The sequence below is a fragment of the Callospermophilus lateralis genome, unplaced genomic scaffold (assembly GCF_048772815.1).
Source record: "Callospermophilus lateralis isolate mCalLat2 unplaced genomic scaffold, mCalLat2.hap1 Scaffold_63, whole genome shotgun sequence".
NCBI classification, from domain to species: Eukaryota; Metazoa; Chordata; class Mammalia; order Rodentia; family Sciuridae; genus Callospermophilus; species Callospermophilus lateralis.
Window position 1 is genome coordinate 12,834,914 of NW_027514713.1, and position 24,961 is coordinate 12,859,874.

Sequence of the window (24,961 nt, forward strand, 5' to 3'; positions counted from 1 at the left end):
GAGGACATTTGCTAAATTTAATGTTTCCATATTTATTTGAACTGTTCTAATTAATGACAACCCTGATTGAATAAAGATGTTTGAAGATCACAAAATATAATTAGGGCCCATTATTCTAATGATAATAAAATGACCCTATAGTGTTAAATTTAATCTGGTCTCTATACCTTGAGTTTCTGTGTAAGAAACTGCAATATAACTTGGTAGGGAAACAAATGAACAGAGTATAATCAACTACTAAGTCTCAGCCAATGATAATAGGCAACTATGTTTCAGCCAATTATAGGCAATCAACCAATCAAATCACATCCAAACAAGGTCTAGCCATGACCAATCAAGCAATTTCTGAATTTTATTTGTGAGTTCTGCCTCTAAATCCATCCACTATTGCACAGTGAAGCTGTTCGAATCTCTTCTGTTTCTGAGTGTTGCACAATGCATGTAGCACTTTTTGCTCCAACAAACTCTTTAGTTTGTCTAAAGTTCTTTAAGAACAGTATGATTTTTTAAATAAAATCCCATTATGTATAAATTGGTAGGTGTCAGCAGAACTGTTTGGCTTAGTAAATTACCAATCAGCTTAATAAGAAAAGGAAAAAAAAGAGTTTCTTAGGGTATTTATTTGAAAAATTCAAATATAAAACTAACCTTGAGAACAAAATCTCCATGAGGGCTTCTTTTCCTTTCTTTTCCTTCTAGTTTTTTCTTACTGTCCTCCAATAACTTCTGCAGTTCTATCAGCTTCTTTTCTTTTTCCAAAGCATTTTTCTCTGCAGTTTCTACTTGTTCTTTTTCTGAAATCAAAGTAGTATGCATTTCAATCACTTGTCTTTCTAAGTCTGATATTCTCAAGGTTAATGCAGAAATATCTGACTCCATCTTGTTTTCTGTTATTTGATTTAAATTCTGCATATTTTCCTTTTCAAGTTCTGATGAAGCTATTCCTTTATCTTGATAGAATTTCACAAATTCCTGAACTGCCTCAAGTTGGACTTGACTTACAAGAGCAGCAGCTACTTTCTCCTCAAGTACTTTCTGTAGGTTTACGATCTTCTTCTGAAGCATTTCTGTTTCAGATTGGCCTTGTTCTTTTATGTCTTCTATTTGTTTATAACACTGGATAAGTTCTAAGTCCTTTGTGCTAACAGAGCTCTCAAGCTGTAGCAGTTTTGTTTCCAAATTTCTGGAAACTTCGGTGCTTTCTTCAAAAGATCTGAGATACATCTTGTTCTCAGGGGGTTTAAGAACATCTTCAATATGGATTACTTCCAGTTCGTTTTGGTCTTTGCTGAGATCATCTATAGTCATGCTAACACTTTCATCTGGTATACTTTGGATTTTTTCCTTATGGTCATGTTCTCTCTTCAAGTTGACTAATTCTTGTGTTAGCTGATCCATTTTAAAATTGGTCTCTTTAAGTACATTTTTTGTGAAGGCCATTTCTTCATTAGTGATTTCTACTTGCTGTTCCAAAGCCAGCTTTTCAGCTATAACCTTTTTCCAACTGATGTTTCAAGCTGTCCTCTTGTTCTGAGGGGGAATTGGTATCCAACAACATATTCTGTTTAATATATGACAATTCCTCCTGAAGTTTTTCAATCACTTCATTGAGCTTGTCTGTTTCTTCTTCTCTATTTTTCTTCATACGTTCTTGATCACTCTTTAGACATTCTATTTGGGCTTCAAGATCCCTTAACAGTTCATTTTTTTCTTCAAAATCCTATTAGTTAATTCGAAAAAGGGAAACACAGAAAAGTATGTATTCATATTTTAAAATTTTGTTTTATTTTAGGGTAAAAACTTAAAGATGATCAGGCACAAAAGGTGTATAGCTTGTCAGACACCTTATGTTACTTTCAATATAGACCAACACCTCCCTTATCACATCAAACAAAGACCTTATTTAGAACATCATTCTGGAAGTTCTATTACACATAAGTGGCTTATGCTTTTAGTATTTGATTCTCTAATAGGATATTGTCAACATTAGTACATTTTATTGGAAAGGATAAAATACTGAATTAAGTCTATAACAGATGGCATCCAAAGCTAATTACTCTATTTAACTATTAGATTTCAGATAATAACCAATTTTAAATGAGTATACCTTGTTATCTGTTGTAAGTCTAAGTTGTTGATGAAAGTCTCTAATTTGCTCATTTAATCGATCAATTTTTACCTCTTTTTCCTGTATTATTTGAGCAAATTTCCCAAATAGCATATGCTGGTCATGAGTAGAGACAGCCTCAGGATCCATTATGGCAAATCTCAATTTCTCCACTTCATCCTAGTGACAAAAATAACTATCATAGTTGGATGTATTCATGACTGGCATTTTTCACAACATTGTTTCAATTAAGTCTTATAAAAAATACATTTCCTACGATGTACAAGTAAAAAAAAATAGACATAATGTAGATCAATAATTCTTGAAATATTTTAATAAAAGATCTCAAAAATTTAATTATAAACAGAAAAATAAGTTCCATGCAAATCTATTTGCTTGCTAGTGTTCTTCGAGTGAGTATTATTTAGATCTGGACTTAGTAATGTTTATTATAACTACATAGGAGCAAAACTTATTATCTCTTTATAGAAATTTTTTTTCTAAAATAGTTACCTTGAATAATTTATTTTTTTGTTCAAGTTCCTGTAGACAGGTAGTGGATTCCTTTTTCTGTATTTCCAATTGCATATGAAGTTGCTGAACTTCTTCATTTTTATTTTCAAGCTCATCTATAAATTGCTCTAGTTGTTCTTCTAAGTTTGTTATCTTTAATATCAAAATTATGAAAAGTAAAGAAAAAAAACTTTATACAGATGTTTGTCGAGATAGAATTAAGAATGTTGGGGCTGGGGCTGTTGTGCACATGTGAAGCACTAGGTTTGATCCTCAGTACCACATAAAAATAAATAAACATATTGTGTCCAACTACAACTAAAAAAGAAATTTAAAAAAAAATGTTGTATTTGCTTTATAAAAGACATATGCTTAATTCATAAGAATAAAGGAAAGTGGTTTTCTAAGCCAGCCATACCTGTATGGTTCCTAGACATGCTCACACTGCACATTCTTTTTTTTTGTTTTTTGGTTTGTTTATTTTGTTTTTGTTTTGGCACTGGGGACTGAACGCAAGGGAGCTTTACCATGGAACCACATCCCCAGCCCTTTTTTTCATTTTACAGTTTGTAGATACAGTCATGCCTAGTAAGTTGCTTAGGGTCTTGCTAAGTTGCTGAGGCTGACCTCAAACTTGCAATCTTCCTGCCTCAGACTTCTGAGTTGTGGGATTATAGGTGTGTGCCACTGTGCCTGTCACCTGCACATTCTTAAACCATCTTGCCCAAGCAGAAGACACCTTAAAGAAGGACACCAGGAAACATTTTCTACCATAAGCAGAAAGAGTCACAGAAAGGAGTAGTCCACATGCTAACTCTTATGTTAAATTCAGTTAGAATTAAGTCAGTTGCTATTGAAAAGCTTAGAAAAATTGTAGAATTAATTCAGTTATTCTAGTATCAAATAAAACTAACTTAATATAGTCCCACAAATATCTAATTATAATTCATTGAATGCCCTGGCTGCTTTGTGGTTTGATTAAGCAGATGGAAGCAGAGATACACAATAAGGTCAAGAGATCCTTAGGTCTGAATTGCAGAGTAAGTTAAACAAAATAATTTTAGTAGAAAATCAGGGAGCTCTTACTTATAGGAAAACAGAAATTTAATTTTTGAAGATGGATTATTAGTAATAAAAGTAAAATAATCCTCTTTGATGGTTATACAAAAAAAAATGAACCTGATGATGAATATTAAGAGCTAATTATTGCTCTATTTAAAAATATGGGTTTGATTGAGGACATTAGCAGTCACTTTAGCTCACTGCTTCACAGCTACTTAATATTTAATAAATGAATTTATAAACATATATTTACTTGATGATCAAAAATGTTGCATTAACAGCAACCTAAGATGCAGAAGCAGTGTTTAGTAGTAACTGGCTCAGAGCCAACTTTAAATCATTTAGTGCCTTAAAGTTGAAAAGGGGCATATGTTGCTTATATACTGATACATCACATAATTAGAATCATTCTAGCACAGGCAAGGCAAGGTCTTAAAAATCAGCCTAAAAAGAGACGTCAGCAAGGAAAAAAAAATCAGCCTAATATTTCTTAAACAGAAATGGTATCAATACTAAATAATGGCTATTATTTATAGAGAATTACTGCTAGGCATGGGTACAAAGTGCTTTATATATTGTTATTTTTTAAAAAGCCTGTTACAACCTTAGGAGCTCTATTCTATGATTAACCCCATTTCAGAAGTAAGGAAGGGAGTTACAGCAAGGAGTAACTTGTCCTGAGGTCACATGTCTACTATGTGGTGAAACCACCTTTTGAACCTGGGGAGTTCCAGTCATAAACTATAATTTATCTTGTTCTAATAACTAATGTCTAAGACCTCTATTTAAAATTTTTTGTAACACTGATATTAAATTTTGTAGACACTAAAACACGTTTAGTGGTTGTACATATATAATTTCCAGGTTAGTTTATTGAAAATTGTGATGACTGTATCTTCTTCAAAGTTATCTGACAGTAGTTACACCTATTCTTCTCTTCTATAACAAATTTTAATGACAAGGTATTATAAAATCAACATACACATAGTTATTTAAGTTCAAAATTGCTGCCCCACCTCACATGACCTTTTTTTCCTTGTGACATCACTTAATAGTCAAAGTCTTAGCTCTATGTCTTAAAAGCCCTGCTACTCAAAGTGTAGTCTCTGGAGCAGCAGAATAGGTATCATGTGAGAGCACGTTTGATGCACAGAATCTTGTGCTGCACTCAAAATCTGCATTTTGGGAGCTGAGGTTGTGGCTCAGTGGTAGAGCACTTGCCTAGCATGCATGAGCACAGGGTTTGATCTTCAGCACCACATTAGGAAAAAAAAGGTATTTAGTTTCTCTACAACTAAAAATTTTTAAAAAAAAGATAAAAAAAAAAGACCTGCACTTTAACAAGATCCCCAGCTGGTTCATATGCAGAGAAGGACTGGTTTAAAGTACTAACATTTTTATTTTAAGTAGCTGAACTTGAGACATCACATCAGACCTTAATTTCTCCAAATGACACTATGTAACATTCTTGTTATTCAAGCAGACTCTAGTTTCAGGCTGTCTTATAACAACACCAAAACCAGAAGAACATTAGAAAGGTTTAAACTTGTTTTACTTATCTACCAATTGATATATAGACTATTAGGATGACACTAATTTGTACCTATTTGAGTTTTATTTTATTTTATTTTTAAGTGTTTTTTTTTTCTCATAAAAAAAGTATAGGGGCTGGGGTTGTGGCTCAGTGGTAGAGCAAATGTTTGTCTGGCATGTGTGAGCCACTGCATTCGATTCTCAGCACCACATAAAATCAAAAAATAAAATAAAGGTCCATCAACAACTTTAAAAAAATGTTAAAAAAAACTTATATGTTCCACTAATTAGATAGCATATTCCTTGAAGTCTGGTGTTGATTTCACAACTGAACAAAAGTGCTTTACATGCAGAAACAGTTTAATAATAAATGTTGAATGACAGTCTTTAATATTTTTCACTAACAAGCAAAATATATTCAGTGTTCTGGCAGTATAGCATCATAGGGTTCCAGAATCAGTTCTGTCTGTACTAAGTACTAACCTCTCTTAAGGATCAGCTCACACATTGGCAAATTAGGATATTTTAGAACAGAACCTATTCCCAGCGAGACTGTTAAGGGTTAATGGGATAAGGCATTTAATATACTATCTAGACTCAGCCCTCAGCAAAGTTAACTATTATTTACTATTGCTATCTGTAAACTAGAGCTCATTAATTCTACAGAGAGCTAAAATTTATTGAAGAAATTCTTTTCTCAAAATAACTATTGTCTCCACAATATTTCCTTCTCCTATAAGAAACTGTTTTCTTCTTTTTATTCATCCCACATTTCTACGTAGTTTAATGAACTTTCAAAAAAAATGTTTTATTCAAATCTAGGTTTTGGGAATATTTGAACATCTCAACTATAATGATACATAAGGATATCTTTATGTTTATACTCAATAGGACATCTGAAAACATTTGCCTAGTTTTCAGGATAAAATGCTTAAGTTATTTTCATTAAAAGACATATGTTTTAATTCTACATTCATTATTCAGTTATAGGTAAGGGAGGGAGTTCTGATAGAATACTCATTATAGTTATTTAAAGCAAGTAAATGAAGGTCAGCTGCTATTTTAATCTGTATATATTCACTCAACATCTTTGGCTCTGGGTCTCTATCTGTAAAAACTGAAAGTCAGTTAACAGATGCTCTCGATGGTTTCTTGTAGTTCTGAACTTCTAGTGCTATAATCCTGAGTAAAAGGTAGATGTGTATTAGAAACTTAATTCAGGAAATTAAGTTGTTAGTAGATATATATTACGTTCAAAAGATAATAAAAATAATAGGGCATGGTGGCACATGAATGTAGTCCCAGCTACTCAGGAAGCTGATGTGAAAGGATTGCTTGAACCCTGTAATTTGGAGTTTATAGCCAGCCTGGCACTATACTTAATGGCTTCCATCTCAAAATACAAAAACAAAAACAAAAAAACCTGTGTGTGTGTATGTGTGTGTGTGTGTGTGTGTGTGTGTGTATGTATGTATGTATGTATGTATAGAATTAGGGCTAAGGAAATAACTCAGTGATGGAATGCTTGTGTGATGCCCTTTGACCCCCAGAACACACACACAAATGAAGAGAAACAACTAGTAAGCTACACCAAGATTCCTTTATCAACTACCACTACTTTTAGATCCAGTTGTGAAGGTTCATTTTTTGGGGGAGGAGATTATTCAGTATTTAAGATAAATCATTAAGTATTAATTCCTTTCAAATATACAGAAATAGTTACACAAAAATAAATGTGCTCACTACCTTCAATGAAAACTCCAAACCTAATAAACAAGAACTTCTCAGATGTTACATAAAAATGGGAAAACGATCCTTCTCATGGATCATTTCAACTATAGTAATTTCTATGGATTCCTTTTTTCTTCTTTGAACTACACATTCGCTGAACCGTCATTTTGGCTGATGTCTAAATTAGTTTTGTAAACAGATTTCCAAGTACTTATTAACAAATACTTCTATGATATTTAAGGAAAATAAGTATTTGTTAAAATAAATTTAAATGTTCTGAGAAAAATTCTATGGAAAGAGACAAAAACATAATTAAAAACATTTTAAACATTTAAAATTATTTACTACTATACAATGTTGAGTATTATATGTTTTAGGAAAACTATTAGTAGACAATAAAAGTTATGATTACTATAGCTCTAAAGGTAAATTTTCTTTTCTTGTTCTCACAGGGGTATTATTATGTTGTCTAGGCTGACCTTAACCTCCTTGGCTCAAGTGATTCATTCTCCTGCCTCAGCGTCCTGAGAAGCAGGGACTACAGGCATGCACCATGCCTAATTGAATCCTTCTCGTTAAGAAGGAGGGAGAAGGGCAACACAGGATAACTTTATAGTTACTTTCTTGTTATTATTATTTTGTGGTGCTGCAGATTCAAACCCACATTGAGCTAAATTCCCATTCCTATTTTATTATTAATCTTTTAAGCACAAGCTTCATATGTTGTAAAACAACACTATCAATTCTCAGGGAAAAGTTTAAAAAGAAAAAGGAAAGCAAGCAAACCCAAATTCACAGTAGAGGGGAGCAAAAACTCAATGCCCATAGCACAAACAGGAGAAAAAAGATGCTGCCTTTTGTCCTAACTACTACATTTCTCCACTGTCCTCTTCACTCAGCCCATACCTGCTAAATTGTCCTTTCTCACTCTCTAAATTTCTTCTTGCTTCAAAGTGCTCACACTAGTTATCTTCTCAACCTGGAATAAACTTCCTTCATAAGCTTATCAGTTCACATGTTTATTGTCTTGAAGATCAATCTAGGCACTGAATTGAGAAAGTCTATACTTTGGTTTTAGACCACAAATTTCATTTTGTTCAAATGATGTTTTCAAGGTAACTGATTTTAAAATAACTCAAAACATATTTTGTCATTTAAAAATAAAGTGGTAGAGTGCTTGCAGTTGCAGTTCTAGAGACAATTCTGCTTTAGCTTCTAAGGCTCCAAATTGTTTCTGGTCCTCTACCTTTAAATATATAAGAATGTTCTCAAATTTTCAGACATTAAATATTGATTATTCAATGTGTGTGTGTATGTGTGTGTATGTGTGTGTGTGTGTGTGTGTGTGTGTGTGTGTGTTTCCTTTTGGATAAGTAGCAATTCTCTCTGACCAGTTAGGAGGACAAACTACATTAGTGAATATCAAAAAGTTATAGATATTCAGTCTTGAATACTTTCATAGAGTCAAACAGGAACTTTTGACACTTAAAATGCATTTCTCAGATAAAAATGAAGGCTCTTTCCCATCTGCCCCCATCCTCAAGCTTTCTTATTTGAGCTCTGATGTTTGTGTATCAAACTTTTCTTCATTAAAATACTTAATAAAGTTAACTCAAAATGTCACACCTTTTGAAAATTGTCTGTGCTAACAAGTAAGGCTTGTTCCAGTTCTCTCACTCTGAACTCTAGCTTTTCAATTTCTTCATTTCTCTCTTGCACATCTCTCTGCAGCTGTTCTTTTGATAGAAGCAGCTCACTGCACTTGTCTGTTTTTTCTTTTAGATCTTTTGTTAATTGTTCAACCTGAAAATATAATAAACAAAAAAATCTAAAAATTTGAAAAGTTCATAACTTTCAATTCATCTCAAAAATCATTTTTTTTTCAAAAAACATTTTGAAATGCTATATTAATTTCATTTTTTATAAGAATAGCAACTATTATCTCAAACAAAGGTTGATATTTCCCAAGTTGATAAGAACTAGGCAGCACTAGTAAACAACAAATATTGCTTTTGCTCAACGCTTTTTAGAAAAATTTCATTCTCTTAAGACTAAGACTTTAGCTAGGAAGAGGGGAATAATGTTGAATTATCTAGTAATGGTATAATTGTACTAAGACCTATGACCTTAAAGATGGCAAATTTTGTAGAGTACTTACTGACTTGGTCTCAGAATGTGAAGTAAGATAACCTGAAAAAAAATCTTTCATGAATCACCTTTTGATAATAGTTATTTACAAAGTACTTTCAACCTATACATTGCACCATCCCAGAATAGAGATGAGGATGGGTGGAAAGAGAGAGCTGTACATTTAGTGTCTTAATAGTTCTCCTGCATCCAAAATAAATGATGACACATCCCAGAACTTATCCCTGAAGACTGATATGCAAGTGCCTTCAATTCAATGGCTCTGTGATAGAAGAATACAGGAAGGATTAATAAGATAATTTATGAAATTAGTTCTGATCAAGAGGTAGAGGAGGTTCCAAAAAAGATAAGTGATGGTAAGAAATAAAAGAATACTACCTTTATTCAGTGAAACACTTGGAAGCAATTATACAAAATAACAATCATTATTCAGAACATTAAAAAAATGCAAGCTTAATTATAATTATAGGATTGAATTTTAACAGTAATAAAGCTACTGAGAATAATAGGTTGACTAAGTTTTGGATTAAGTTCATGAGAAAAGGCTATAAAACAGGTACAAAGAAATGGCATATTATAATATGTATTCACAGTTGGAATTTTTGGGTCTTCAGAAAATCAGAAGCTGGGATTAGTTCTGGCAGGGTAAGCAGAGAACAAATGGGTCACAATGTTCCTGAGGAAATTCAAACATATCTTAAAGTTTCATGAACAAGATAGGTCAACTTTCAAATATTTTTTAAAAAATTATATAGTACAAAATGGCACTCAAAGTTCTAGATCTTGAATTATCTTTTGAGTTTCAATGAATAAGTCACTGTTTTTCAAAATCTAAAAATACATTTGTTAGAAATAAGGGCAATGACTACAAACAAGGGGAATGATGACTTCTCTGCTACTCTAGCAGATTTAACATTTTATTACAATGAACTTATAGGCATTTTATACTTCATTGAGGTACTTTTAAGAGAAATGAATCAAGTAAACTTCTTAGAAATTGTAGATAATTTTCAGCAATAAAATTATTTTCAGAAATAATAGTAGTTGAATTTAAGTGTTAACTAAGGGCCACACTAATACTGCTATGCAGTGGGAGCTATTACTGTCTTTATTTTAGAAATGAATAAATAGATTTGAAAGGTTAAGTAGCGTAGTTACTGTCAGACATCTACTACATAGCATAGCCATGATCCACACTGGAATTGCATTATCTCAAGCACAATTTCTTTATAACCAGGACAAGCCATCTTTAGAAATATATATAAGTGATATACATATAAATATGTATAATATTTCCCATGTAGCATTTGTTTAATAAATGTAGAGTTTTCTGTATGAGGAAAATGGACAGTGGGAGTGACAGAGTAGAAGCAGGGAGACTGGTCAGGAGGCTACCTCACACATATAGGCAACTAAGACACAGGGAAATGAATAAAGGTGAAAAGAATAAAAAGATGTAGTATAAATCTGATCCATTAGTGGTTTGGGATCAGGGCTGAGAAGGAGTGGGACTGAGGAAGAATTCTAGAATTTAGCAAAGAAAATGATTTAGAAGACAACATTTATTGAGATGAAGAAGGGATAATTTTATTTTTGTCTTTTTGATAAAGGCTAATCAGGAACCAAGAATATGATTCCTGGATATGTTAAAAATGAGACATCTACATGGAGACAGTGTAGGCAGTTGAAAATTCAAGTACAGAGTTCAACAGAGATGTTAGGAATAAAGGAACAACTGTGGGGCAATTTACAGATGACTGGGAAGAAAATGTAAAAACGGAAGAATGAGGACTCTAAGACTGACTAAGTCATGAGGCACCCCTCATTTATTTTGGGTATGCAGAAGACAAATAAACACTGGAGGAGAGAGACCATACTCTACAGTAGGTGTGTCACAGCAGTCAAGAGAAGGAGATACTTATAGAAGACTGTAATGAGTGTCTCCAAATGGTTGAGTAGTATTGAAGACAGAGAGGTGATTACTAGATACAGCCAAGAGGCTTTGGGTAACCTTCATTGGAACAGTTTAAATATACTAAGGGGTATAAAATTCCAAGAAAAAGATGTTGGAAACTTCATTGTAGTGGACTGTAAAAGAGAAGAGAAAGGGAAATAATTAGTAAAGAGTGACTACAGAGAATTATCAGTTTTGTTGGGATGGGAGTAGAGAATTAGGCAGAGAAGTTTATTTAATACTAGAAAATGTATAAAGATGGAAATAATTCCAAATTTCAGTACAACATTTTTATGTTTTGTTTTTTATGGTGCTGGCATCAAATCCAAATCCAGGGCTTCAGGTACACTAGGCAAGTGTTCTACACATGAACTATAACTCCTAGTCCAATACAAACATTTTTAGGGTTTATGACCTCCTCACATTTAAGTAACATTCAATGTCCTGATTTTTAAGATTTATACCTTTTTCACTTTTAAGTTTTTCATAATGTAACTCTTACTTCACACTCAAGATACAAATAGGCAATACCAATAAAGTTCTTACCTCTCTAGTTTGATGTTCACCAACAGGCTGGATTCGAGGCACAACCTTAAGTTGTTGTTCTAACTTCTGTATTTCTTGTTGGAACACATCTCTCTCATGTTCTCTGTCAGTGGCTTGCTCCTGAAATTGAACAATAATAAAAACAATAGTAATTGAAGAAACAATATTTATTAAACCTATTATCTCTCTTTAGTCATAGGTTAAGTTTGTTTGAAAAGAAAGGACTGATGACCATGGAATCACAAAGATGCAAAAATATTTTTGGTATGACACATTACTTATATGGGTTCTTCCACAAAATTTAAATACTTAAAATTTATTTTCAAGAAAGAAAAAGTAGGGGCTGGGGATGTGGCTTAAGTGGTAGCATGCTCGCCTGGCATGTGTGCAGCCCGGGTTTGATCCTCAGCACCACATACAAACAAAGATGTTGTGTCTGCCAAAAACTAAAAATAAATAAATAAATATTAAAAAAAAAGTAGGGCTGCAATTGTAGCTCAGGGGTAGAACACTTGCCTAGCGTGTGTGATGCACTGGGTTCCATCCTCAGCACCACATTAAAAAATAAATAGATAAATAAAATAAGATTATTAAAAAAAGAAAGAAAAAGTATTACCAGTTGTTTTTCTGGTAGAAAAAGTACAAATCATAGAATATAAGCACTAATATGACTGAAATAAGCATAAACAAAACAAAAAGAAGAATTTAATACAGAATTATCTATTCTATACATCTTTCATAGAATAAAAGGGATAATTAAGATGCATATGCATTCAAGCTTTAAGTACTGACTTAGCTGACTCAGTGGACCCGCATACTCTAGAAGTGGTTTATGGATAAGCATTCTAAAAGAGAGAGAATGCAGGACTTAGGCTAATTATAAAAGACTAAAAATGTAGTAAATCTTGGTAAAAATGTGTATTTTTTTAATGATAACTATGGAATTTCACATTTCAACACAACATTTACAATGTCAATGTTTGAGTTTAAATAGTCTGCTCAACTTTGGGCTAAAGGAAAGGTGACTATAAAATTCTCTGATCCAAGAGTGTAAAATTAATGTCTTAATAATACAAATGAAGCTGAATTATACGGGTACCATTTCATTTCCTTACAAGCACTTAGGATGTTGATAATGAAAAATAAAATAACTCTTCCGAACTTTGAATATAGGCCCATCACTGATTTTTTTTTTAAATAAATCATTTTTCCTACTCTTGGCAAATAACAAGCATTTGAGCCTTCAAGAATATTATGTCTTTGGTTCTCTGTGATGCTCAAGTAAATTTTTGAGTTACTGAAATAGAAGCTTTAATCATTCTGTACATGCTAAAAAAGAAAGCTCTAGAGAAACAAGAATTGCTCAAGGTTAGAAATTTCATCTGCTATTTAACTACGGGCCTCAGAATTAATCTATGAAAACAAAAAAGAATTTTTGGGAACTACATAAGGCATATGTTTGCTTTAGTTTGGCCAATCAAGGTGCAAACCAGAAGATATATTTATCTAACTATTTATTCCCCATCCTTTCCCCCAGTGCTGGGGATAGAACTTAGGGCCTTGCATATACTGGGCAAGTGCTCTTCCACTGAGCCATATAACAGGAAATACATTATGATGAATTTCCCTGACCAGTTAGTGAATTCCCTTTACAATATGTGGTATCTCAAGAGTCTTTTCAAGGTATAATTCATATTCTAACACAGAAAAAAAAGGTTTAGTTTGTTTCCAAACAGAAAAGAATACCTGGAGAAAATTCTGGGTGTCATATATGAAGACCATTCAAAGAACAAATATTTCAACAGAAATGTATGTTATATTGATAATTCCTTCCTCATTGAATCCCAGAAGCATATTAAAAGTATCAGGGGGTGGGACGGTAGATTGATATGAGAAGTTAACCAACTAATAGGGAATAAATGAATCAGTTTAAATGTCAACAATTGAAGAAACAGCTTAAGTCAATAATTTAACCCTAATAGAAATGAATCAGGTATTAAAATGCAAAATATATATTTGTCATAGTTACTATATCTAATAGTCACTGCTATTGCAGAAACATGCCATATTAAATAATTAGAGAAAAAAGTACCAAAGACAGTCATCAGAACAAGAGCTCAAAGACATTCTTTCAACTTCTCAAACTTAATATTTAAAGAACAATATTTTTTTTGAGAATTTTAATATTTATTTTTTAGTTTTCATCAGACACAACATCTTTGTATGTGGTGCTGAGGATCAAATCCGGGCTGCACGCATGCCAGGCGAGCACGCTACCACTTGAGCCACATCCCCAGCCTGTAAAGAACAATATTTTAAAGGAAAAACTGCTCAAACTAATTTCCTACCAAGAGATAACTTGTATGGTGAATTAATCTACTAATATTTATAAAAAGAATGTAAAAATCAAGTGAAGGAATTGCAAGTTTGATATGTAATACAATAATGGTATGTTATGACATACCACAATATATAGTTTTAGACATTTCCACTACAACATATAGTTTTAGAGATTCCTTATAGTATTAAATAACATTTTAATGGAACATTTCACACAATAGTGAAGTTAAAATCTCTTTTGATATAAAAAAAATAATGTGTAACAATCTAGAAAATCTGGATATTAAAACATCAATGAGTTTTTGAACTGGAAGAGCTCATCATTACATTACCTTCACCACCAAAAACAGGACTACGAAAACTAATATTGGTTATCACAAATACAGCCAATTATTAAAGAGAAGCCTAAATAAATTTCTGTTGGACAGTAGAGAGAAATATTTACTCATTTATGCCTTATGCAATATTCAGAAGATAGTAATAATTAAGGAGTTTACCTGACTACTAGTTTCACTTAGAGCTTCCAGCATTTTTTCAACTGCTGCTTGTAGTCGAGAACTAATATTCAGCATTAATTCTTCATTTTCAGAATCTATTTCAGTTCCAGCAAAACCAATCCTTATAAGGTGCTGCGATAATTCTGTTCCTTTCTCAGTTACTTTTGAACACATGCTATTATCAGTTCTTGGCATATCACTTCCAGAATAGGAGGGTATGGATCTGTCTATAACTAGAATAACAAAGTGTTAAAGGCATACATTAATAACAATAATTTCACTTTAAATTTTTAAAATCAAGTCAAATTGAAATCATTTTTCAAAGTACATATGTTTTAATAACAGCATTGTAAAATTGCAGAATTTAAGATTTGGGTTATTTAGTAATTTTTCTTTAATAAAAATTTGGGGTTTTTTTTTGGGGGGGATACTGGGGATAAAATCCAGGGTCTTGCACATAATAAGCATGTGCTGTATTGTTGAGCTATACTCCCAACCTGATAAAAACTTTTTAAGATAACTTTTAATAGATATTTATCAAATGACAAGCATATAGAGTTTGCTAAGAAATGGGGACACTAAGGAGACAAAATCTGGTTCCTATTGTGAAAAACTTTACAGTATAATGAAACAACACACATATATACATAAGGTAAAAAAAAAAAAAACTCTATCCTGCAGTGGGATATGGAAGAATAGAATAAGTGCTCCTAATTTGTTTGGAGTAACCTAACTTTTAAGCATTTCATATTTGAACATTACCTGCTCTGGCTACAGATTAGAAGAAACAGATAATTTTGTAGTTTGGTATTTTTGTAAAAAGTATACTGGGAAGAAATTAGGATGATGAGCAGTGCTAATTTAATTACAGACACTGTTACCATACTATCAACATTATTGTTAAATCTTACATAAGAGAATCTGGTTGACATAGGCAGATGATAAGCTTTGCAACTGAACAGAGGAGTATTAATGGAATATGTGGAGATACATAAACTGTTAGAAATTTGGGTCTGCAGAATTAGGGGTCATCTGTAAAAAGGTAAGAGTTTAAACACTGAAAGTGGTTACATCTGTTTTAGGAGTGATATTTAGTGAAAGGAGGAAACAAAGTTGGAGCCTCTGTATATCATAAGCTAACCAAAGAAGCCATATAAGAAATATGAGGTAGACAGGAAAGGGATGTTCTAGAAGAGAACATTTCAAAAAGGAAAAGACTTTAGTGAAGTTATTTGCCTAGAAAGACAAACAGTCAAGGATTATGCTATGAATTTAATGACTGAAAAGTCACTGTTCTCCTCAGAAAGAAGTGTTGTTACTATAAGAACAGAAACTAAAGTCAGTTAAAGCAAGAGTTAGTCTATTCTTTTTAATTTTTATACCTTCATTTTATATATAAATTTTTTATGCAGTGCTGAGGATTGAACCCAGAGCCTCACAGGTGCTAGGCAAGCACTGAGCTATATCCCCAGCCCAGTCTCTTCTTGCTTATTCTCTTATGAAGTATACTGAAGTTTACCTTGTAGTATGTGTGTGTGTAAGTTAAAATAAACAAATAGTTATTTTTATGAATATAAAATGAAATTTTATGGTACAATATGACATTTTGTGGTACAGAGAAGCAATCAATGGTGAGAAAAAGACTGAAGATTCTGTGTACACATGGGAATAAATCTAAAACACAAGCACAAGGTGAAACAAAGCCATTTATAAATGATCACTGAGTGTTAGTTTTTTTTTGGAATGGTAACAACAACAACAACAACAAAAATAGGCAATAAAGCACCTAGAAAAGATAAAGATGTCAATCAGCTTTATGTATTTTTCAGGGCTGAAGATGTAGCTCAGTAGTAGAGTGCTTGTGCTTGCCTGGCCTGAGTGAGGTCCTAGGTTCAATTCCAAGTGTGCGTGCACACACGCGCGCACACACACACACACACACACACACACACAAAATTGAAGATAGAAATTATCTGAAATAATCTGAATATGTTCCATTAAAGAAACAAATTTGTTTGTTCCTATGAAACAAAAGAGAAAGACAGCAAAATCATAATTACCCATAATGACTAGTCTGGGGGAAAAAATCTGAGGACAAAAAAAAGAAGGACTATTTTATAACATGACAACAGAAATCAAAAACAGGCAATTTGGTGAACAGAATCACTTGAGTGGTGAACCAACCACTCAGATGTATGTTGTAAACACAGCAAATAATAGCTATTCAAATCTTTTAGTCATATACTTTATGAATTATACCATTCATTTCCTGATGCATAATGGTAAGTTTTTCAGGTTAAAGGAGGGTGAGCAATATCATAGTGTCTTCCCAGCCTCAGTGGCTCACTGAAGACCTTTATGGTTCCAATTGGAAATCATGTGAATCAAGCTTGACCCAAGTGTCTGACAGATGAAAACTATACTAAAAGATATGGAGTGGAGACAACGAAATTTGTCCAAAGTCACATTAAGGCAGAAAAAAAAATGAGGCTTTCTCATTACTAATCCAGTATTCTTTCTATAACTTCCCACTGCTTCAAAAGTAAGCCAAAGCAAACAAACTTCAATCCATGGACTCCTACAGGAAATATGAGCATTCTACCCCTAAACTATCACACTGCAAACCTAAAGGAAATTTTCTTTTAACAACCTAGGGAACTCATTTTTATGAACTGATCTAATATCCACTCAGGTTCAAGTGATTTGACATTTGGCCAAAATTTCCTTTCAATTTCATAAACTAGTTTGCTTTTACAAGGAAGTGAATATTAGCACAATCATTTATTATTTTCAAGTGTTAACAAGTTCATACATGTTTAAAGCCTAAAAAAGTTCAGGCTTGAAGGCTGAAACTACATCACAAGTGATACTTAAAAAAAAAAAAAAACAAAAAACAAAAGTTGATTCACAATCAGATTAAGCTTTAATTTTTTTTTGTTATGGTAAATAACACAAACCTTTCAATGGTGCATTTTAGTTTTTACAGAAATGCTTCCATTATGAATGTGAAGAAATGTCAAAAAAACTTCTTACATATGGGGCATATTGTCAATATTTAAAGCCAGTATTTTCATAAAATAAATGTTTTTAATCATAAACTCTATTAATTCACTATATCCTTAAAGATGCAAACTAGGTAAGTATACCCCAATGATACTTAATTTTATTAGTAAAAGTAACATAGCCAGGCATGGTGTTACATGCCTATAATACCAGCAACTTGAACAGGAGAAGTATGGGAAGTTTAAGAGCAGCCTTAGCAACTTAAACAAGGCTCTACACAACCTAAGATAAAAAGGACTGAGTTATAGATTAGTGGTTAAGTGTCTCTGGGTTCAATTATTGGTACCAAATCAAACCAAAGAATGATTTGTAAATACAAAAAATTAAGATTGAGTTAATTAGACGAAGAGCATGAGAAGAAGATTAACATTAAACAGGGATGAGAGGTGGGAGGGAAAGGGAGAGAGAAGGGAAATTGCATGGAAATGGAAGGAGACCCTCAGGGGTATACAAAATTACACACAGAGGAAGTGAGGGGAAAGGGGGAAAAATATAAGGGGGAGAAATGAATTACAGTAGAGGGAGTAGAGAGAGAAGAGGGGAGGGGAGGGGGGAGGGGGGATAGTAGAGGATAGGAAAGGCAGCAGAATACAACAGACACCAGAATGGCAATATATAAATCAATGGTTGTGCAACTGATGTGATTCTGCAATCTGTATACGGGGTAAAAATGGGAGTTCATATCCCACTTGAATCAAAGTGTGAAATATGATATATCAAGAACTATGTAATGTTTTGAACGACCAACAATAAAAATTAATTTAAAAAAAAGATTGAGTTAATTAAATGGACCAGCAAAATTATCTGTGCCACAATATTTTACACAATGTATTTCTTAACTTTGAATTTTTTTTCTAATGTTTTCTGAATCAACAGTTGATTTCAACAGTTAACATTTTTAAAGATCAATAATAATAAAAATCAATAATAATAATCATAATCAATTCATATATGTACAAAATGGTTGTAAGTAAAATATTAAGTATGATTTAATCTTCCCTTGAACAGTAATTTCAGTGTTTCCTAGACTATGAACTACTATAAAACATAGATGATACAGAAATTACTGAATAAGTGTTTATAGAATTGAACAGATAAAGTTGCTTATAATTAACAAACTATTGCTAGATATGTTAAAATAGACACTATCTATGGATATAGACAGTGGATAGAGGATTTGCTTTCTCCAAGAAAATGAACATGAACCTTATCCTCTGTGTTTGCTTGATCTCAATTACCAATTTGTCTTTATAACTCAGCATACTGCTCCTTAAGTAGTTGCTGTTGTTTGCTGAATATTCAGTAGCCATTTTAAGAAGTATCTATGAGAAATGCTAACAAAAAGGCAAAAAAAAAAATCTGTTTGCAATGTACAGAACATTCCTTAGTGTCTTTTGAATATGGAAGTCAATCTAGTACAGTTCTTACCAACAGAACAGCAAAATTCCTCCCTAGATGATTAAGTGAAACCAGTTAATTACCTTAAAAATTTTTTGGTAGTCACTTTTATAAGTTTTAGGTATTTTCAAACATTACCTAATTCTTCTTAATACATCAAGATCCATATATTGACATAATAGTCTTCATTGAGAACTTAACCAAAAGTAAGTTAATTTGAAAAATATATCTACCTAGTTTGAAAAGAGTAAATGTGGAAGGAAGGGTTTAAAAGTCAGGATTATTTCATCTTGTATTTTACTAAAAATGGCATTGAAAATTATTTTTGAACTCACCTGAAGTGTCTTTAATTCAAATTTATTTTAAATTCCAAATCAATCTTTTCTCTATAGTTAAAATGTACTGCTGGCTAACTAGAACTTAAGCAAACCTTCTGTAATTAGAATACTTTCTATTTTTCCCCTTGAAGCTTAAAAACTAGAGTGTTTCAAAAATTGTAAAGCCCTGGCATTTCAGAATATTTCCTTCTACCTGGGCAGAAGTGGTTGGATGTGAAATGATAGTGAACTATAGGCTTGACCTTCTAATTTAAGAATCCAGAAGCCGACATCATGCACTGTGTAAATGGGAAATGGTGTAAAACCAGGCTATGGTGGAGGAGCAAACACTGAAGGAAGGAAGGAAATAAAATCGGAGCCAATATTAATGAACTTGACAACAAACATAACAACACTAAGGACCAATGAAACAGTTGTTTCTTTAAAAGGGTAAACAAGATTGATAAGCCCCCATGCCAAAATAACCAAGAGAAAAGGAGAGAGAAGCCAAGTGTATAAAATCGAGATTAAAAAGGTGAAATCATCATAGATATCACAGAAATCCAGCGGATCATTAGAGACTATTTTGAAAACTTGTACTCCAAAACATTGGAAAACCTAGAAGAAATGAATACATTTCTAGATAAATAGGATCTACCAAAACTGAATCCAGAGCAAAAGAAAACCCAAACATACCAATGACTTGTAATGAGATGGAAGGCTTTTCGTTACTGTCTCTAACAAAGAAAAACTCAGGGCTGGATGGACTCCCAGCTGAGGTCTACCAAAAATCTTTGAAGAAGAAGTGATGCCAAAAGTTTTCAAATTACTCCATGAAATACAAAGGGATGGAACAGATTCCAAATTTATAAAGCCAGCATCACACACATACCCAAACCAGATAAGGATTCACATCAAGAAAAAAAAAAAAACCCTACATATCAACATCCCCAAAGAACTTAGATGCACAAATATTGGATGTAAGTTTTCTCTGATATGCAAAATATAAAGAACAAAAAGGAAAAGTAATGAGGGAAAGATGAGTACAGAAAAGGGACCAAGGGGTAGGGGTAGGGGAGCTGAGCCATACTGCATCAGTAAAAATATGGGGAAAATGATAAAGATTTCTAGGAAATCTTGATACTAACCCCAACAACTGAGACAACCAGTCATTAAGGGAATGGAACAGCTCTCAAAAACTGAGAGGTATCACATTTCACATAAAACCACTATTTACTTGCTCTGGGGGGTGGGGAGAGAGGGGATTTGTCTATTAGCCTACCCTTTAATATAGAAAAAATGCCACAAGATATTTGTTTGATGACATCGGAGGAAGCCCTAAAAGGAACACCAACACAAGTCTTCACAGGATTAAGGCTTCTGAGGCAGGCAACATGGCTCTCAGTAAATTAAGTGTCCTGATAGAAATGTGAAGTGATCCAAATCAAGCTAAATGAGAGCTGGAATCCTAGAGGTAATGACCCAACCAAGAGCTGCTCCTGGACACTACATTCCCCTACCCCCACTTTTGGTAGTAGTTATGACCGTTTATTTTCCCTCATGAAATTTATAAAATAGGTGCAGAATAACCATCTTAGTGTATTCTACTGTGATTAAGTTTTTTGTTCACACAGAAAACACTCTATTACCATCCCAATTCCAGAAAGTGGGAAGATGTACTCAGGGGGCACTCTTCCTCTGTCAAAGTAGAATGACACCAATGCCTCAAGAATATGTTACACCCTTGAAGTAATTTTCCCTAGGTTCAAAAAAAAAAGTGAGTTTTCTTTTCTTGTTCTCCCTGGCCCAGGTGTTCTGATGCCAGGCCTGCACTCTCTTTTAAGATGTTCGTGATGGTGATTGTCCCAAGACTCACAAACTGCACAAAGGATCAAAAAGAAGAGGCCACCTCAGAAAGGGCAAAGTGTGAACAGTGGGGCCCCTAGTGGATGTGACAGATGATGCAGACCCTTCAAGACCAAGGAAGTGGGTGACAGGTGGCAGCTCATACAGCAAGTGTGAGTCTTTCCTTTACACTTATAGTTGGAGCACTACATCAGGGGCCAGCATCCCTTCAACTCAAGAAATATTTTGAATAGGCCAGAAAAGGGGATGCTTTATTTTGCAAGAATGCATCTATAGGCCAAGGCACATGGTCTCCTTTGGAGTGATGGTTGCATTCCACATCTTTGGGGAGCCCAATCTACTCGGTGGAGAGTCTCACAAAAGTCATGCAGTGTACCAATACATGAGGTGGATCTCTCACCCATTCAGCTTCTCCTGCCAGTAGCCATCTGGCTCCATTACCTACCCCATTGCCTTTGTCTGGAGTGGTGTCGAATCCTTCTCTTTCTAGAAGAGACATATTTTCTCTTCTCAGCCTTGATTTTTAATATGTCAAGATTCTGCTGGTTAGAAGGGGGAAGGAGCCATTTTCGGTTGAGCATCGCAGCATTCGCCCCTGATCTGAGCCAGTTAGGAAACTGCTGCCAGGTACTTTGAATGGCTGCCTGAATTTTCCAAGTTAGTCAGTGTCCAGCAGAGGGAGCTCTCTGAAGTCCCAACCATCTACCTGATGATGGAGATCAGAAACTGAGAGCCCAATCTGTAACCAGGTGGAAAGGAATCTGACCTGGATTGAGGGAGGGATAGAGAAGGTCAAGAGGAACAGTAATTGAACACATGAAAGCTTGGTATGTTCCATCTAGGGCTTGTCTCCTGAACAGACATGTGAGATTTGTAGAGGGGTTGTCAGCTAACCAGGGACTATGGATTCCCAGAATGAGAAGGACAATCATCTTCTGGTAGTGTCCTTCCTCTTCAGATGTGGTGAATGAGGGTTAGAAATGTGTGAGTGCGTGGTTAGGAGAAATTCATGAGGGCCTGTCCACTTATCCATGAGTTGCACTTCTAATCTCTGGCTTTTCTATGTCTTAAGTAGGATTGAGTCTCCTGCCTAGAATGTATGAGAAGGGTCCTGAGGAGAGGGTGTTGTCCTAGAAGAAGGAAATTCCTGCATGGAGGTCAGAATTAGTTTCAGCAGCTATAAAGAACATTGAGTGCTGTCTTCATATTTTCAAAATGGAGAATGCATTCTTCTTAGTGAGGACTGAATGATCTCATAAGGGTTCAACTGCAGCCCTATTCTGGGGACAGACAGGATGTGGAGCTGGGCAGTAGGTAATATCATTTCCAAAATCAATCTAGTTTTCTGACCTAGTCTTCAGTTATTTTGTGACACACAACATGGAATTGACTGCGTTCTTTGCCTTGTTCATCCATTGAAGGAATTTCACAGACACAAATAGTGAAAGTGTGAGGGCAAAGTGTCAGATTATACAAAAACAATATAAAGAAAGCAGAACTCCTGCATGGGTGGGGTCCCAAGAGAGGGTTGCCAATGAGTGGCAATTGTCTCAGGTTTTATAAGGATCTAAGGGTTATGAAAATAAGCCTCCAGCCCACTCTTGGTAAGGCATTCAGGGACAATGTGCACTTCAAGTGTCATTTCTTCCCCTCATGTTAAGGTCACTGTGTTGAAGTTTATCCCTTTTTAACACATGTCTCACCCTTTGATTGAAGCTCAGCCTTGCATCTGTGGTCTTTGTATTCTGTTCCACTGTCGTCTTTCAGTTAGGAGAAACTTGACCTTGGTGAGTGCAAGTCTCCTATCTGCCTACCCAGCTCCTTCCCTACCTATATTTTTGGGTGTGAGTCCTATTTTGTGTGTTCCATGTTGATTGAGACTTCAGGCATCACACAGTCTCCAAAGAACTCCTCATGATTTACTCAACTGGTGAATTACTTTGGAGACAAAGGTGAGAACATAATTACAGTCAGGGTGCTTCTGAGCCCCTTTCAATTCAATTTTCTACCAGTCTTGGACATTTAGGTGAAGTTCATTGCCAATATTCAAAACAATATGGCCCTCAAATTGGGCCCACTATTTTGGGCAGCTCTTTCATTTTCAGTCTCTTTTGGACACAGAATTGGCATCTGAAACACATCTTTTTTCTGTCATAAGCATTCCAATTCCTCAGAGGAGCTGTCTGGATAATTGCATACACATATCTGTTCCAAAATGAGATTTTAAGGGACAAAACCAATGTCCATCAGTGCTCAAGAAAAGCTCTTCTAGTGGTAGGCACTTCCCTACCAACTACAGGAGGAAGTAGAGAGGCATGACCCACAGACGCTTCTGTCTACATCACACCACAGGAACACCAGAGGCTCCCCACTCTCTTGACAAACAGAGAACTCCACTCCTTCACACTGTGGAACTCGATGCCCAGGGTCAGTCCTCACTAGTCACAGCTAGAGATGCAACAAGGAATAGAAGCAATGGAGTGCATCTGGAGTGAAACTCAACACCACACACCAAACCATCCTTAGCCGACTGCACCAGGAGAAGGCAGATGATAAGAATGGATCCAAAACAAATGTGAGACACAACTGGACATGGAAGTGCCTGCCTTTAATCCCAGAAGATGGGAGGCTGAGGTAGGAGGATTGAAATTTCAAATCCAGCCTCTGTAAAATAGTGATGCCCTATCCAAATTAGTGATAGCTTCTCTCAAAATGAAAATGAAAAAAAAAAGGCTGAAGATATGGCTGGCTCAGTGCTTAAGCTCCTCTGTGTTCCATCCTAGATTAAAAATATATAAATAAGTAAATAAATAAGTAGCGGAGACACATCCATCTCATCGGCAGGGCAAATTTAGCACAAATACAAGAAATTTCACAATACAAGGAAACCTGACACCTCCTACGTTCTATAATTTTCTTGGCACTGATGCCAAATATTTGAACTTGCCAGAAAAACTATGCAAAACATTAATCTTTTAAAAATATTAATGGAATCTGAGAGAATTCTGCTGAAAGATTGAAGGGGTTTAAGGCAGAACATGAACCCAAGAGAGAGAATGTTTGAAAAAGAACCAGACTTAAACAATGAGTCACAATGGCCGCCAGAAGGAACTTTGATTTGAAACCCTCACTGAATTGCACAATTTTTGTTGCTGGACAGGAAAGTGGGCAAAAACATTCAGGCTTTTTGAGATATGATCCTGTCCTTCCCTCTACTCTCTGCTCTGTCCTCCTCTCTGTTCTATCTGTTCTCCTGCTCCAGTCTTCCTTGCTAGGAAAAATCCCAAACTCCTTCCCATTGTTCTTCAACCTCTCTTTCCACATCCTCAGAAACACCTGAGCTGCTCTCAGCCCAACCTTACCTGTCTTCCTCCTCCCAATACACGCCAATCTGCTCCTGCCACCCCTCTTACCCCTCCAGCCCTCCTCCTGCCACCACAGTTCCTTCTCCCTCGCTCCATACAACTCCCTCTTCTCCTGCAGCCAAGGCTCCTCTGCCCACCTCTTCTACTGACACAACTGTTCCCCTCCCCCTCCATCCCTCTCACCCCCCCTTTTTCCTCTCCTGAAGCCATGATTATCTCCACCCACTCACCCCTCTTTTCTCCTGTCAGTGCCCACACCCAGTCCCACCAGACCCTCTTAACAGATAACCCAAAGTTCCTTTGTCCCTTCAAGGAACTGGCTCATGCTGAAGGGATTGTCCCAGTACATGTCCCATTCTCACTTCAAGATCTTTCCCAGATAGAAGAGCACCTTGGGTCCTTCTCTGCTGACATTTCTATTTATATTTCAAAATTCCAATACCTCTCCCAGACTTATGATCTTATCTGGCATGACATCTCTGTTGTTCTGTCCTCCATCCTTACCCCCATGAGTGAGCCCG

The 24,961-nt window shown here is 34.8% G+C and overlaps 1 pseudogene; it reads right to left on the reverse strand.

Moving 5' to 3' along the window:
* Positions 1 to 21,656, reverse strand: part of LOC143389680 (A-kinase anchor protein 9-like) — a 29,195-nt pseudogene extending 7,539 nt beyond the window's left edge.
* Positions 21,657 to 24,961: the final 3,305 nt, after the last annotated feature.